Genomic DNA, 14,709 nt, shown 5'->3' with positions numbered 1-14,709 from the left:
AAATGTTTATGAAAATTAATAAAATATAATTATAGTGGAAAAAAATAAAAAAAAAGAAAGATGCCTCTTCGCTATTATCTGAGGTGACTTCCCCCGGTGCACAGCTTCCAGGCTTCCCTTCCGCCCAGGAGCACGTTCTCCCTGTCCCCAGCACCTCTTCCCACCGGTTTTTCTGTGTACCTGAAAGATGCCTCTTCGCTATTATCTAAGGTGACTTCCCCCGGTGCGCAGCTTCCAGGCTTCCCTTCCGCCCAGGAGCACGTTCTCCCTGTCCCCAGCACCTCTTCCTGCTGGTTTTTCTGTGCGATATTGTCTTTGAAAGTCCTCTTGCTGCCTGGAGTTTGGACACTTTGACCAACTGTCCACCTCAGTGCTTGAGTCTCTTCAGTCCTCTATGGGGACACAGTCTACTCCCTGAACCGGAGTGATTGCCCAGGATAAGTCAGGGCTCAGGAGTGTGTGGTAGAAGTGCCGCTAATGGACATAAGGATAGACATAGACAGGAAGGTGAGAGATCAACTATCTTTCCCTACATTTGGCCAGGCAGGCAGAGCTGTGGGACTGGACAGTGTCAGCCATCACTGGGCACCAAAATCTCTACACTCACTGGTGCGTAGTACCCCTCTTCTGCCCTATCTATAGCCCCTACAGAAGCCAGCACAACCAGAGCATCCCACAGGGTCCCCCAGAGTTGCCTTCACTTTCCCACACAGCTCTGGGTGACCTTAGCCAATGATCCCACCTATGCCTGGCCCCCCTCCCCGTCCTCATCCCCTCATGTTCTCCTATCCCAGCCTCCAATGTCAAATTCTCCACTGTTCCCCACCTCCACATCCACCATCATCTCCTTTCCTGTTCCCCATCTCTACCTCCAGTATCATCTTCCTCTCCTGTTGTTCATCCAAATGCACCTCCATTGTCATCTCTCCTGTTACCCACCTCCACCTCCACTGTCATCTCCCTACCTATTCCCCATCTCCACCTACATGTCAACTCTCCTGTTTACCCTACCAATGCTGTTATCTCCCCTGTTACCCAACCCCAACTTCTACTGTTAATCTCCCCACCTCCACTTCTATTTTGTGCTCCTCTCCTATTCCCCCATCTCTACCTCCACTGTCACCTCCTCTCCTGTTACCCTACCTCCACCTCTACTGTCACCTCCTTTCCTGTTCCTTCATCTCCACCTCCATTGTCATCTCTTGTTCCTCCATCTCCACCTCCACTCTCACCTCCTCTCCTGTTCACCCACATCCACTGTCACCTCCTCTTCTGTTCCCCTACATTCACTGTCACTTCCTTTCCTGTCCCCACACCTCCACTGTCACCTCCTGTTCCCCCACATCCACTGTCACCTCCTTTCCTGTACCCACACTGTCACCTCCTCTCCTATTTCTCCACATCCACTGTCACTTCCTCTCCTGTTCTCCATCTCCACCCCCACTGTCACCTCTCCTGTCCCCCCACATCCACTGTCACTTCCTCTCCTGTCCCCCACCTCCACTGTCACCTCCTCTCCTGCCTCCCCACCTCCACTGTCACTGCCTCTCCTGTTCCCCCACATCCACTATCATCTCTCCTGTTCTCCATCTCCACCTCCACTGTCACCTCCTTTCCTTTCCCCACACCTCCACTGTCATCTCTTCTCCCTCCCCCACACCTCCACTGTTACCTACACTCCTGTCCCCCCCACATCTAGTGTCACCTCTTCTCCTGTCCCCACACCTCCACTGTCACCTCCTCTCCTGTCCCCTCATCTCCAATATCATCTCCTCTCTTCTTCCTCACCTCCAACTCCACTTTCATTTTCTTTTCTGTTCTTCCACCTCCCCCTCCACTTCATCCTCTCTCCTCTTCCCCTGTCTGCATTTCCACTGTCATATCCCCCTTTATTGCCTACCTCCACCCCACGTAACTCCTCTATTGCTTCCCTACCTCCACTGTCATCTCCCCTAAGGTTCCCACACTTCTAACTCCACTATCATCTCCAACCCTATTCCCTACTTCCACCTCCACTAATATCGCCTCTCTTGCTCCTCCACCTCCACATCTGTTGTCATATCATATCCTGTTCCCCCAGATTTGCCTCCATAATTGTCTGCACTACTCTACTGTTCTCTCACCTTCACTGTCATCTCTTATACTGTTTTCCCACCTCCACCAGCACTGTCACTTCATTGCCTGGTCTAACACCTCCACATCCATTGCCATCTCTCTGTCACCCATCTCTACCTGAACTGTCATCTTCTCTCCTGCTCCCCACCTTCACCCGCACCTCTACTATCATGTCTTCTCATTCCCTACCCTCATCTCCACTGTCATCATCCCTCCTAATCCCTTACCTCTACCTCTAATAGCATGTCCTATTGTATTCCCCCATCTCCTCTCCTGTCCTCCACCTCTACCTCCACTGTCATGTCCTCTCCTGTTCCCTCACCTCCACTGTAGGCTCCTGACCTATTAGTTCACCTCCAATATCTTTTCTTGCCACAACTCCTACTATCATTTCCTTTCCTGTTCCTCCACCTCCACTGTCATGTCTTCTGTTTCCTCCCTCCTTCTCCACTATCATCTCATCTCCTGTTTTTCCACCTCTACTTCCTTTGTAATCACTTCTCCTGTGTCTTCATCTCCACTATCATCTCTCCAACTCCCCACCCCACTTGTACTGTTGACCCCCCTTCTGTTCCCCCATCTCTACTTTCACTCTCAACCCCTCTGCTTTTCCCTAACCTCCACTTCCACTATCATCTGATCTCCTATGCTATACTTCCACCTCCATTGTCATCTCTTCTCCATTAAACTTCCTCTGTCATCTCATCTCCTTCTACCATCATCTCCTGTTCTGCCATCTCCACTGTCATCTCCTCTCCAATTCCCCTACCCTCACTTGAAATGTCATCTCCTTTCCTACTCCCTCACCTCTACATCCACTATCATCTTCTCTCCTTTTCTTCCACCTCCAGTGTCATCATCTGTCCTGTTCCCTCACCTCCAATGTCATCTCTGCTGTTCCCTCACCCCCACCTATACTGTCAACTCCTCTCCTTTTCCCCACATCCAACTCCAATGTCATTTCCTCTCCTACTCCCCATCTCCGCCTCATCATCTCTCCTGGTCTCCACCTCTCCCTCCAATATCATCCTCTCCTGTTCCCCATCCTCCATTTTATCTCCTCATCTAAATCCCGTCTACACTGTCACTTCCTCTTCTGTCCCTCCAACTCCACCTTTTCTGTCATCTCCTCTCCTTTCCCCAATTTCTACTATTATCTCCAGTCCCCTCACCTCTTCTCTCACCTCTTATCCAGCTCTACCTTCAACTCCTCTAGCATTTCCTTCCTGTTCCACACCCCCAGCTCCACTATCCTCACTCCTTATGATCCCTCACCTCTACCTCCACTATCTCTCTGACCTATTGGTCACTTCCACTTCCAGTAGCATCTCTTTTCTTCCCACACTTCCACTGTCATCTCCGTTCCTTTTCCCCTACCATCTTTTCATCTCCTGTTCTCCAATTCTGTCACCTCCATTGTCTTTTTCCTCCCCTTTATTCCACCTACACCTCCAGTGACCTTTCCCCTCAAGTTCCCCCACCTCCACTTCCACTATCATATCCTCTGCTGTTCGCTCACCTTTGCATCCACTACCATCTTCTCTTCTGTCATCTCCACTGTCATCTCTTTTTTTATTTTGTCACCTCTACCAGATTGTAAAATCCCTTCTAATTCTCCACTACAATCTCTATTGGCATCTTCTCTCTTGTACCCCCACCTCCACTTCCAATGTAATCTTGCCTCTTGTTACCCCACCTCCACTGCTATCTTTTCTCCTCTTTCCCTGCCTCTATTTTCACTATCCTTTCCTCTCCTGTTCCTCCACCATCACCTCCAATGTTACTTCCTCTTCTGTCTTACCATCTAATCCTCCACTTTGACCTCATCTCCTGTTCCCCACATACACCTCTACTCTCATCTCCTCTACTGTTCCCTCACCTCCACCTCCGCCATCATCTAGTTTTCTTTTATACCACTTTCACTGTCATCTTCCTTCCTGTCCCACCACCTCCACCTCCACTGTCATCCCCTCTCTGTCCCCTAACCTCTACCACCCTAGTCATCTCTTCTCCTATTTCACACCTGCAATTATACTGTCATCTCCACTACTGTTCCTTCACTACTATCCTCATCTCCTTTCCTGTTCCACACCTCCACTTCCACTACCATCTCCTCTCTTGTTCCTCTACCTCCACTCATCTTTTCTAGTATTCTCCCACCTATACCTCCACTATCATCTCATCTCCTGTTCCCCCACCTTCATTGGTGGCATCTTTCCTCCTGTTCCACCACTTCCACCTCCACTATTATCTCCTATCCTGTTCCACAACCTCCACATCCACAGTAATACTGTCATCTCTTCTTATATTCCCCCACCTCCATCTCCACCATCATCTTGTCTCCTGTTCCCCCATCTTCATTGGCATTTCCCTTCTGTTCCACACTTCCATCTCTACTATCCTCTTCTGTTCTTCTACTTCCAGTTTCTCACTCTTTCTCTTGTTCTACTATTTCAACCTCCATTATCATCTCCAGTCCGGTACCCTCACCTCCACTGTCATCTCCTATCCTATTCCTCCACTTTCAGCTTTTCTATTATCTCCTATCTTATTCCCACAACTTCACTTCCACTGGCATCCCCTCTCACATCCATCTACACTATCTTGTTCTCTCCTGTTGCCCCACCCCCAGCTCCACTATCCTCTCCTCTTCTTCCACCTCCATGGTAATCTCCTTTCTTTTCCCCCTACAACCTCTATTGTCTCATTTCCTGTTTCTCCACCCTCACCTCCATTATCACATCCTCTCCTGTTCACCCACCTCCACCTCCATTATATTCTTGTCTCCTGCTCCACCATCATCTCTTCTTCTGGTTTTCCACTTCCACTCTCACCTCCCCTTATGTTCCCCTAATTCTACCTCCACTATCATCTCCTTTACTGTTCTCTCACCTCTACTCCTTCTCTACCTCTTCTACCTCTGCTGTCTCCTCTTCTGTCCCTCAGTATCTATCTCCAGTGCCATCTCCTCTGTTCCCCTACCTAACCATAACTGTCATATCCTTGCCCTTTCTCAAACCTGCACTTTCATCTCATTTCCTATTCTCCACCTCCACTCTCAGTGCCTATTCCATCATAACCACCTCCACTATCATCTTCCCCCAACTCTACCTCCACTATCATCTCCCCTCTGTTCCATCACTTCCACATCCACTGTCAACTCTTCTGTTCCCCACCTTCATCTTCACTGTTATCTCTACTCCTGTATCCCACCTCCACTGTCATCTCTCTACTGTTCCCCACCTCTACCTCCTCTGTCATCTCCCCCTATGTTTCCTCACAGCCAGTTCCACAATCATGCTCTGTTATCTCTCCTGTCTCCCACTAACACTTCAACTCAACTTTACTGTCATCTCCTCTATTTTCCCCTCCACCTCCACTTTCTTTTCTTCTAATATTCCCCCATCTCCACCTCCACTATCATCTCCTCTACTGTATTTCCACCTCCACTCTCGTATCCTCTTCTCTCCCTACATTCCCACTTCCAATGTGTTCCTCCTTTCCTATCCCCACCTTCACCTGTAGTGTCATCGTATCTTCTGATCCTCATGCTTCACCTTTACTGTCATATTCTTTCCTTTTCCAAACCTCATTGTTATCTTCTCTCCTATATTCCTCCACCATCACCTTCACCATCATCTCCTCTCCTGTTTCCCACCTTCACTTCCACTGTCCTCTCCTCACCTGTTCCCTCACCTTCACTGTCATTTCCTCAGTGTTCCTCTAACTTGACCTCCACTAGCATCTCCTCTTCTCTCCTTCTGTCTCCACCTCCACCTCCACCATCATCTCCTCTCCAGTTCCCCCATCTCCACTTCCACTATCATCTCTTCTCTAATTCGCCTACCCCCACCTCCTTGTCATCTCCCATCTTGTTCCCTCACCTCTACCTCCACTATCATCTACTCTCCTTTTTCTCCACCTTTATTCTCATCTCCCTTCCTGTTCCACCACCACCATCTCCACTGTTATCTCCTCTTGTGTTCCCTAACCTCCACTTCGACTATCATCTACTTTCCTGTTTCCTACCTCAACTATCAACTCTTATCCTGTTTCTGTTTGTTTGTTTGTTTGTTTCAATATTCTCATAGTGTTTTATTTCGAACTATAATCCCTGGCTTATGATTAGAAAAGAAATGTTCCAACATTGTAGGAAAAACTAGGAGCAGATAAAGGATTTTTTTTAAATGGAAAAGATACTTCTGTAATTTTGGTCTTAATATTCTGGATTGTATTTTCCTTCTTATCTGTTATTTCCAGTACTGTGTTGGCTATACCCTCTCTCTTGTGATGATTTTATAATTTCTTGTACCTTTTTGTCTACTCTATCAATTTTTCCTTCCATCTTTTGTGTTTTCATCCATATCTGTTCAAGTTTCTCCTCATCTGTATATTTCTTCTGGATTGTTGTCTCTGAAATATTTGCTCTCTTATTGATTCCCACTGTTTCTTCCCACATTTGCATGTTTTTCTGTAGCTGATCAAGTAACTATACATCAACATATTTCTTCTGGTTCTCTCTATCAGGGGTATTGGGTCTGCTTTTTTGGGAGAAGAGTTCTTTTGTTTTTTCATAATGGATGATGTGGATTGCAGCTTTCTTGACATTATGGGAGTCTTTTCTTAGTAGATATTAGGCTGTTATAACTATAAAATATCCCAGGTACAGCAGTGTTTTGTGAAGCAGCTATATATTTGTGCTCCCTTCTTGGCCCAAGGCATGCAAGGCCAGGGGCCTGACAGAAGTTTTTTCCCCAAAGTACCTGAAAGACCAAGGAAAGCCTGTTGTTCCCTTACAATTAGCTAGCCTGATGGCAGAAATGTTCCTGGAGTGATGTACTCATGATGCAAGTGATAGAAATTGTAAAATCTGCAATGTGGGCGCTGTGCAATCATCTGTCTCAGTCATGCAGCAAAAAGAACTACTTTTGTTCTCACCTTTCACAATTACAAAATGGGCAAAAGACATAGAAGAAATTTTCACAGAGGAAAATATTCAGATGGCAAACAGACACATGAAGAAATGGTTCAAATCACTGGCAATAAGACAGATGAAAATCAAAACCACAGTGAGGCACCCTCTCACTCCAATAACAGTGGCAAAGGTTAACAGACAGGGCAGCAAGTAATAAATATTGGAGAGGATGTGGTGAGAAAGGAATTCTTACACATTGGTGATGGGATTGTAAAGTGGTATAACCATTCTGGAAGGAAGTTTGGCATTTCCTCAAAAGCTCATAGAAATCCCATTTGACCCAGCTATTCCACTACATGGAATATACCCTGAGAAAATGAAAACTCGGGCACAAACTGAGATTTGTATACCAATGTTCACAGCAGCATTATTCACCATCACAAGAATATGGAAACAGCTCAAATGTCCAAACACAAATGAATTGAGAAATTGTGGTATATTCACTCAGTGGAATACTATGCAGCACGCAGAAGCAATGATTTTGTAAATTATTACCTAACTTGGGAGGGACTGGAGAGCATTTTGCTGAGTCAACTAACTCAGTCCCACAAGGATAAATATTGTATAAAACCATTACTGTAGAATGAGTATAAGGATCCAAGAGGGGTGAGGGGGTGGAAGCAGAGGGATGTGGATGTGCAGGGGGAGGGGGGTATTAATCATTGGGTTGTACAATTTGATGAGGGGTGGGTGAGGGAAATGGAAAGAATTTGTTTGAATTTGTAGTAGAATTTTGTAAATAATAGGGGGGAAAGACACAATGGATGGGAATAATTGTATGAAACACAATATGAATGAAGGGGTAAAATACAATGTATATGAATGGAAAAATAAAAGTACAAAGAAAGAAAAAAAAGAAACACAATTCCAAGGCTGTGAAGACCAGCCACCCACCTGGACCCAGCCAGTTACTGTGGTTGTTGAGGCTGATATTGCTGAAAAAACCCAAGCAGGAAAGGTGAGAACAAAAGTAGTTCTTTCTGCTGCATGACTGAGACAGATGATTGCACGGCTCCCACATTGCAGATTTTACAATTTCTATCACTTGCATCATGAGTGCATCACTCCAGGAACATTTTTGCCATCAGGCTAGCTAAGGTTTGTAGGCCTCACCTTGAGGGTGTTCATAGTCTTCCCATGATTTCAGGTGGGAGGCAGGGGTCATCACCATCTTAAGAATAGGTTGTTGAGGTGGTGCCCATTGGGGAATGGTTTGCCATGCATTCTCTCCAGCTCCCATAAGGGTTTGTTAGATGCTTTTAAGAAACCACATACTCTAGAACATCTTTGGACTCATCTTCTGTCTATAAATCAACCAGCCAAACCTGTTCTAGATGGCCAAAATCTGCCAGGTGTGCATGTGTTTGGTGACCTGGCTGTACATGTTGTCCTGGTTCACCATGCTTGAATTGCAAACCTCAACCACCTGTGGTGGCTCTAAAGATTCCACGAAGCTCCAGCGGACAGACTAATATTTGATGTCCCAGACCATGTCCGGGAAACAGTGTTCAGTAACCAAGGTATGAAGCCGATCATGGTCTGAATTGTTTAGACAAAGGAGAGCTTCATTGAAGATATCCATAACTTTTTCAGGGAAGTCTGTTGTTTTAGAATTTGCATCATATTCAACCCAAATGCCTATCAGCAAACAAATGGAGAGGAAAACTGTGGTATACAATGGAATACTATGCAGCACTGAAAAAACAATGGAGACAAAAGACATTACACAACATGGGTGATCCTGCAATAAAATATCTCAGTGACAAAAGGACAAATACTTCATAGCACCACTGTTATGAAGAAGGTCTGACATGAGGGTTTGGGAGGAGAATAGGATAAGAGTGGATAGATAATGGACATTACACTTAAACAGATGAAGGAAAGACTATTTAAAAAAAATATATGATTAGACATTATATGCACAACAACAGCCCAGAATAAGAGGTACATTGCAAAGAGGACTGAGGGGAGAGGAGAGAGGGAGGTAATTGTGCAATAATGAATTAATTTTTTTTAAGTGAGCTAGGGGTAGGGGAGGGGGTAAAACTGCAGCAATGAATGAATGAAAATCTAACTTCTGTAAACTTTAATTAAAATCACAAAAATAAAAAAATGTATTAAAAATTACATTAAAAAATTTGCTAATTTTTTTATCTTCTGGATTGACAAATGTGATGCCACATTTTTTAAATTGAAGTTCCATTTTCATTATTTATTGAAAAAACAAAGATCTTAACTCAGTGATCACATATACAAAGGCAAAGTAAACTTGCAAGGAACTAATCTTCTCATCATTTTGGAGGCGTTAGCAGATCACTAGCCTGATGTCTTTTCCATTTCATGAGTGTTCATGAAGTTTCTGGGTGGGAGGTGTACAGTCAGAATGGTCACAAAACCTGCACTTCACCAAATATGAATTCTTCATCCTTTGCTTAAAACTTGTCCCATTAGAAGCATCAAAACTCAGATTCTTCACACCAAAACAAAGCCTGACCTGACAGCTAAAATATGTTTAGTCCACCATTTCAACTTCCAGTAATTAAATTCCTGGGTGGTGTCTGTATGTCCATGGCTGTTTACTCTTTAAGACCTGAGAAAAAAGACTTCATAGTAATGAAGTGCAATATCTATGTTCCTCAAATAATTATTTTGTGTGCCTCAGTTGAGAGGATGGTGGTTAAAATTCTCATCACTCTTGCAGTCAAGAGTAGCAAATATAATGTCATCATGGTGGCACATACTCTCACTTTCATTGACAAATTCGTTCTGGCCAGATGTCTTAGTACTCACTTCAGCAGCTATTCTCATCCTTCCTTGATGCGAAACTGACCAGAAGGTTCCATCAAGCACCACGTGGCATCCATGCTTTACACAAATCAATGCACTGTCTAACGTTAGAAAGTGATGCCACATTTTTCATTATTCACTCAGTTCTCTGTTTCAGTCCTTCCTTTGGAAGAGATGATGCTTGAGCATCACCCTCTGGAGGAACATAGGCATAAAAAATACCAACTGTACAGGCCAGATGTATGGCTTGCTCCAAACATTCTGGATGAATGACCAATCCTGCTTTCTGAGCATGTCATAGCAATTCCTTCTATGACTTGTATTTAGGTTCATAATTAGGAGGTTTTAGTTTCTATTGGAACTATAGCTGTGGACTGAGCCACCAGGGCTGGCTGCTGTGACCAACAGTCCCTATGATTTAGACAAGCGAAACAAGCCTTGCAGGATGGGGGTTGCCATTTTGTTCGCTCTTCACCTGTTTTCCCACCTCCATCTCCACTATCATCTCTTCTATCACCACTTCTAATATAATCTCCTCTCCTTTGTCCCCATCTCCACTATCTTTTCCTTTCCAATTTCCCCAGCCCACTTGCACTCTGGTACTTCCTTCCGTTCTCCAATTTGCACTTCCACTATTATCTCTTCTTTTCCCTAATCTCCACCTCTACTATCATCTGATCCCCTGTTCCACACTTCCACCTCTATTGTAGACTCTTCTATTCCCCCACCTCCACTATCATCTCATCTCCTCTTCCCTCATCACCACTATCATCTCCACTCCAATTCCACACCCCCACTTGCCCTGTCATCTCCCCTCCTTTTTGTCACCTCCACACCACCTCCACCATCATCTCCTCTCCTGTTACCCCATCTTCACTGTCATCTCCCCTCCTCTTACACCATCTACCCCTTCACTGTCATCTCCTCTCCTGTTCCCCAACCTTCATCTCCACAGTCATCTCCCCTCCTCTTCCACACCTCCACTCCTGCTATTATCTCCTCTTCTATTCCTCTACCTCCAGCTCCTCACTCATCTCTCCTGTCCTATTACCTCAACCTCCACTATCATCTCTCCTCAGGTCCCCTCACCTCCACTTCCACTTCCATTATCATCTCCTCCCCTCTTCCTCCACCTCCACTCTCATCTCCTTTCTTCCTCCCCACCTCATCATCTCATCTCCTATTCTCCCACCCCCACCTCCATTGTCATCTCGTTTCCTGTTCCCTCATCTCCACCTATGTTATATTCTCATCTCCACTATCATTTCTTCTTCTGGGCCTCCATTTTCACATCCACTCTCGTCTCCCCTTATATTCCCCAAGTTCTACCTCCTCTATTATCTCCTCTCCTGTTCCCCCATCTCTATTCCCTTCTCTTCTGCTGTTTCCCCAGATCCTCCACTTTCATCTCCTTTCCTCTTCCCAAGCCCCCCTAACATGATCTTCTTCCCTCCTATCTCCCACCTTCACCTCCAGTGTCATCTCCTCCTCTATCCCCAACATTGGCCTTTATTGTTACATACTCTCCCTTTTTCTAAACCTTCACTGTCATCTCTTCTCCTATTTCCCACCTCCACCTTCACTATTATCTCCTCTTCTGTCTACCCACTTCACCATCACCTCCACTCTTTTCTCCTTTCCTCTCCTCTTATGTTCTCTCAGCTCCACCTCCACTGACATCTCCTCTCCTGTTCCCTCACCTCCACTGTTATCTCCTTTTCTGTTTCCCATCCCCCATCTGCACTATAATCTCCCCTCCTTTTCCCCATCTCCTCATCCACTGTCATCTCCTTTTCTGTAGCCCATCTCCACCTCTACTATCATCTCCACTGCCTTCATTATCTCATCTCCACTCCTGCTCTTCCACCTCCATTATCTTCCCCTCTCCTATTCTCCCATCTCCACCTCTATTATCCTCTTCACTCCTGTTCTCCCAGCTCCTTTGTCATCTCCTCTCCTTCCCCCAACCTCCACTATCATCTCGTCTTCTCTTCCCTTACCTCCACATCCACTTGCACTGTCATCTCCTTTCCTATTCCCTAACCTCCCTTGTCATGTCTTCTTCTCCTATTTCCACACATCCACCTCTCTTGTCATTCCCTCTGCTCTTCTCCCACCTCTACTTCCACTATCATCTTCTCACCTGTTCCTCAAGCTGCTCCTACACTGTAATCTCTTCTGTTTCCTCATCTCCACTGTCTTCTCATCTTCTCTTCCTTCCATTCTATTTCCACTATTATCTCCTGTCCTGTTCCCCACTTTCCTTGTCATCTCTTCTCCTGTTTCCCTACTTCCCATTCTTTGTTATGCTCTGTTCTGTTCTCCTGTCTCCACTACTACTGTCATTTCTTTCCCATTCTCCTACCTCCAACTTCACTGTCATATCCTCTCCTATTCCCTCACCTAAACCTCCATTATCATTTCCTTTCCTGTTAACTGCCTCTCCTGTCATTTCCCCTCCTGTCCCCTCATCTCCACCTTCATTATAATTTTTGCTATTGTTCCCTAACCTCCCCTGTCATCTCTTCTTCTGTTCTCCCACCTCCACTAGCATGCCACTCTCTTCCCCCACCTCCATTATCATCTCTTTTCCTGTTCTCTCACCACTGCCTCCATTGTCATTTCCTCTCCTCTTTCCCAACTGTTAAATCCACTATCATCTCCTCTCCTGTTCCTCTCTTCACCTCCACTGGCATCTTCTCTCCTATTCCCTCATGTCAACTTTAACCATCATATCTTTTGTTTCCACAGCTCCATCTGCATTATCAACTCCTCTCCTATCCCCCTTCCTCCACTGTTATGTCTCCTCCTATTCTCCAAGCTGCACCTCCACCACTATCTCTTCTCCACCTCCACCTCCACTATCATCTCCTATCCATTTCCACACCTCCACTGTCAACTTCTCCTGTTCCCAACCTCAATCTTCACTTCCATCTACTCAACTATTCCCTTTCCCTACCTCCACTCTCATCTCCTCTCCTGTTCTCCCCTTTCCATTTCCACTCTCATCTCCCCTCCCGTTTCCCTACTTCCACCTTCACAATCTTCTCCTTTTCTGTTCCCCATCTCCACTGTCATCTCCCTCCTGTTCCTCCACCTCTACTGTTACCACGTTTTCTGTTCTCCCACCCCATCTCCTCTACATTTCCTACACCTCTATTCTCATATCTTCTCTTGCTTATTCATATTCACCCCCACTGCCATTTATCCTCCTATTCCCTACACTTCCACTTTCATCTTCTCTTTCCCTACTTTCACCCCATTATCATCTCCTCTCCTGTTCCTCCTCCACCTATGTCATCTTTCCTGTTTGCCTACCTCCAACTCCATTATCATTTTCTTCATATTCCCCACGTCCACCCACATGTTCCTCTCTTCTTCTCTTCATCCACTCCTCCACTAGCATTTCCCTTCCTGTTCCCCTACCTCCACCTCCACTATAATTTCTGTTCCTGTTACCCTGCCTTCATTATCACCTCATCTCCTATTCTCCTACCTCCACCTCCACCAGCATCTCCACTCTTGTTCCCCCACCTCTACTATCCTCTATTCTCCTCTTCCCCCAAATCCACCTCCACCGTCATTTCCTCTCCTGTTTCCCTACCTTTACATCCTCTATCATCTTCTTTCCTATTTCCCACCTACACTTCCACTGTCATATCCTCTCCTGTTCCTGTGACTCCACCTTTACTATCATTTTCTCCTCTGTTCCCCAGCTTCCTTTTCCACTATCATCTCCTGTCTTTTCCTGCACCTCCACTATTCTCTTCTTCTGTTCCCAACCTCCACCTCCACTTTCATTTCTTCTCCTTTTTTCCCCACCTCCACTATCCTCTCATTATCTGTTCTTCCACCTCCACCTTGATTATCAATTCCTGTTCTGTTCTCCCACCTCCACTTCATCTCCTCTCCTGTTCCACACCTCCACCTCCACTGTCATTCTCCTATTTCCACCTCACTGTTATCTCTTTTCCTGTCCAATCCCCATGCCTACTATAATTTCTTCTTCTGTTCCCTCACCTTCACTGTCATATCGTCATCTGTTCCCCCATATTTGCCTCCACTGTTATCACCTCTCATGTTCTTCCCCCTCCACCTTCATTATCATCTTCTCTCAGGTTACCCCACTTTCAGCTCCACTGTCATTTCCTTTCCTGTTTCCTCACCTCCACCTCCACTGGCATCTCCTCTCCTGTTCCTTCACATCAGCTCTCACTGATATATCCTCTTCTGTTATCACAGCTCCACCTGCACTACCGTGTCTTTTCCTGTTCCCTACCTCCATGGTCATATCTTCTCCTGTTCCCTATGCTTCACCTCCACTTTGATCCCCTCTCCTATTCCCCCACCTCCACCTCCATTGCCATCTATTCAACTATTCCCCTCCCCCACCTCCACTGCCATCTCATCATCTGTTTTCCTACCTCAACCTCCACCATCATCTTTTGTTCTGTTCTCCTATATTTTTTGTCATTTTTTCTCCTGTTCTCCCACTTCCACTGTCACTATCATCTCCTTTCTGTTTGCCCACCTCCATTGACATCTCTGCTCCTATTACCCCACCTCCACCTCCACTATCGTATCCTCTCTTGTTCCCTACCTCCACCTCCATTGTCTTCTTCTCATCTGTTCCTCTATCTCACATAATGGCTCCCTTCCCTCCACCTCCACTGCCATCTTTCCTCATGTTCCCCACCTCCATCTCTATAGTCTTCTCTTCATCACTTCCCTCCTCCATTGTCATCTCTCTTCCTGTACCTCAGCTCCATCTCCATTATCATCTCTGCATGTTCCTCCACTTCTACTGTCATCTTCTCTCCTGTTTCCCACTT

General features: G+C 45.7%; 1 pseudogene; it reads right to left on the bottom strand.

The window, feature by feature from the left end:
* Window positions 1-8,183: 8,183 nt before the first annotated feature.
* LOC102874973 lies at window positions 8,184-10,370 on the bottom strand (annotated as a pseudogene).
* Between the last annotated feature and the right edge of the window lie 4,339 nt (window positions 10,371-14,709).

Source organism: Elephantulus edwardii, unplaced genomic scaffold (assembly GCF_000299155.1).
Source record: "Elephantulus edwardii isolate Elephantulus edwardi_28Jun2011 unplaced genomic scaffold, EleEdw1.0 scaffold00352, whole genome shotgun sequence".
NCBI lineage: Eukaryota > Metazoa > Chordata > Mammalia > Macroscelidea > Macroscelididae > Elephantulus > Elephantulus edwardii.
This window is presented reverse-complemented; position numbering and strand designations above follow the sequence as displayed.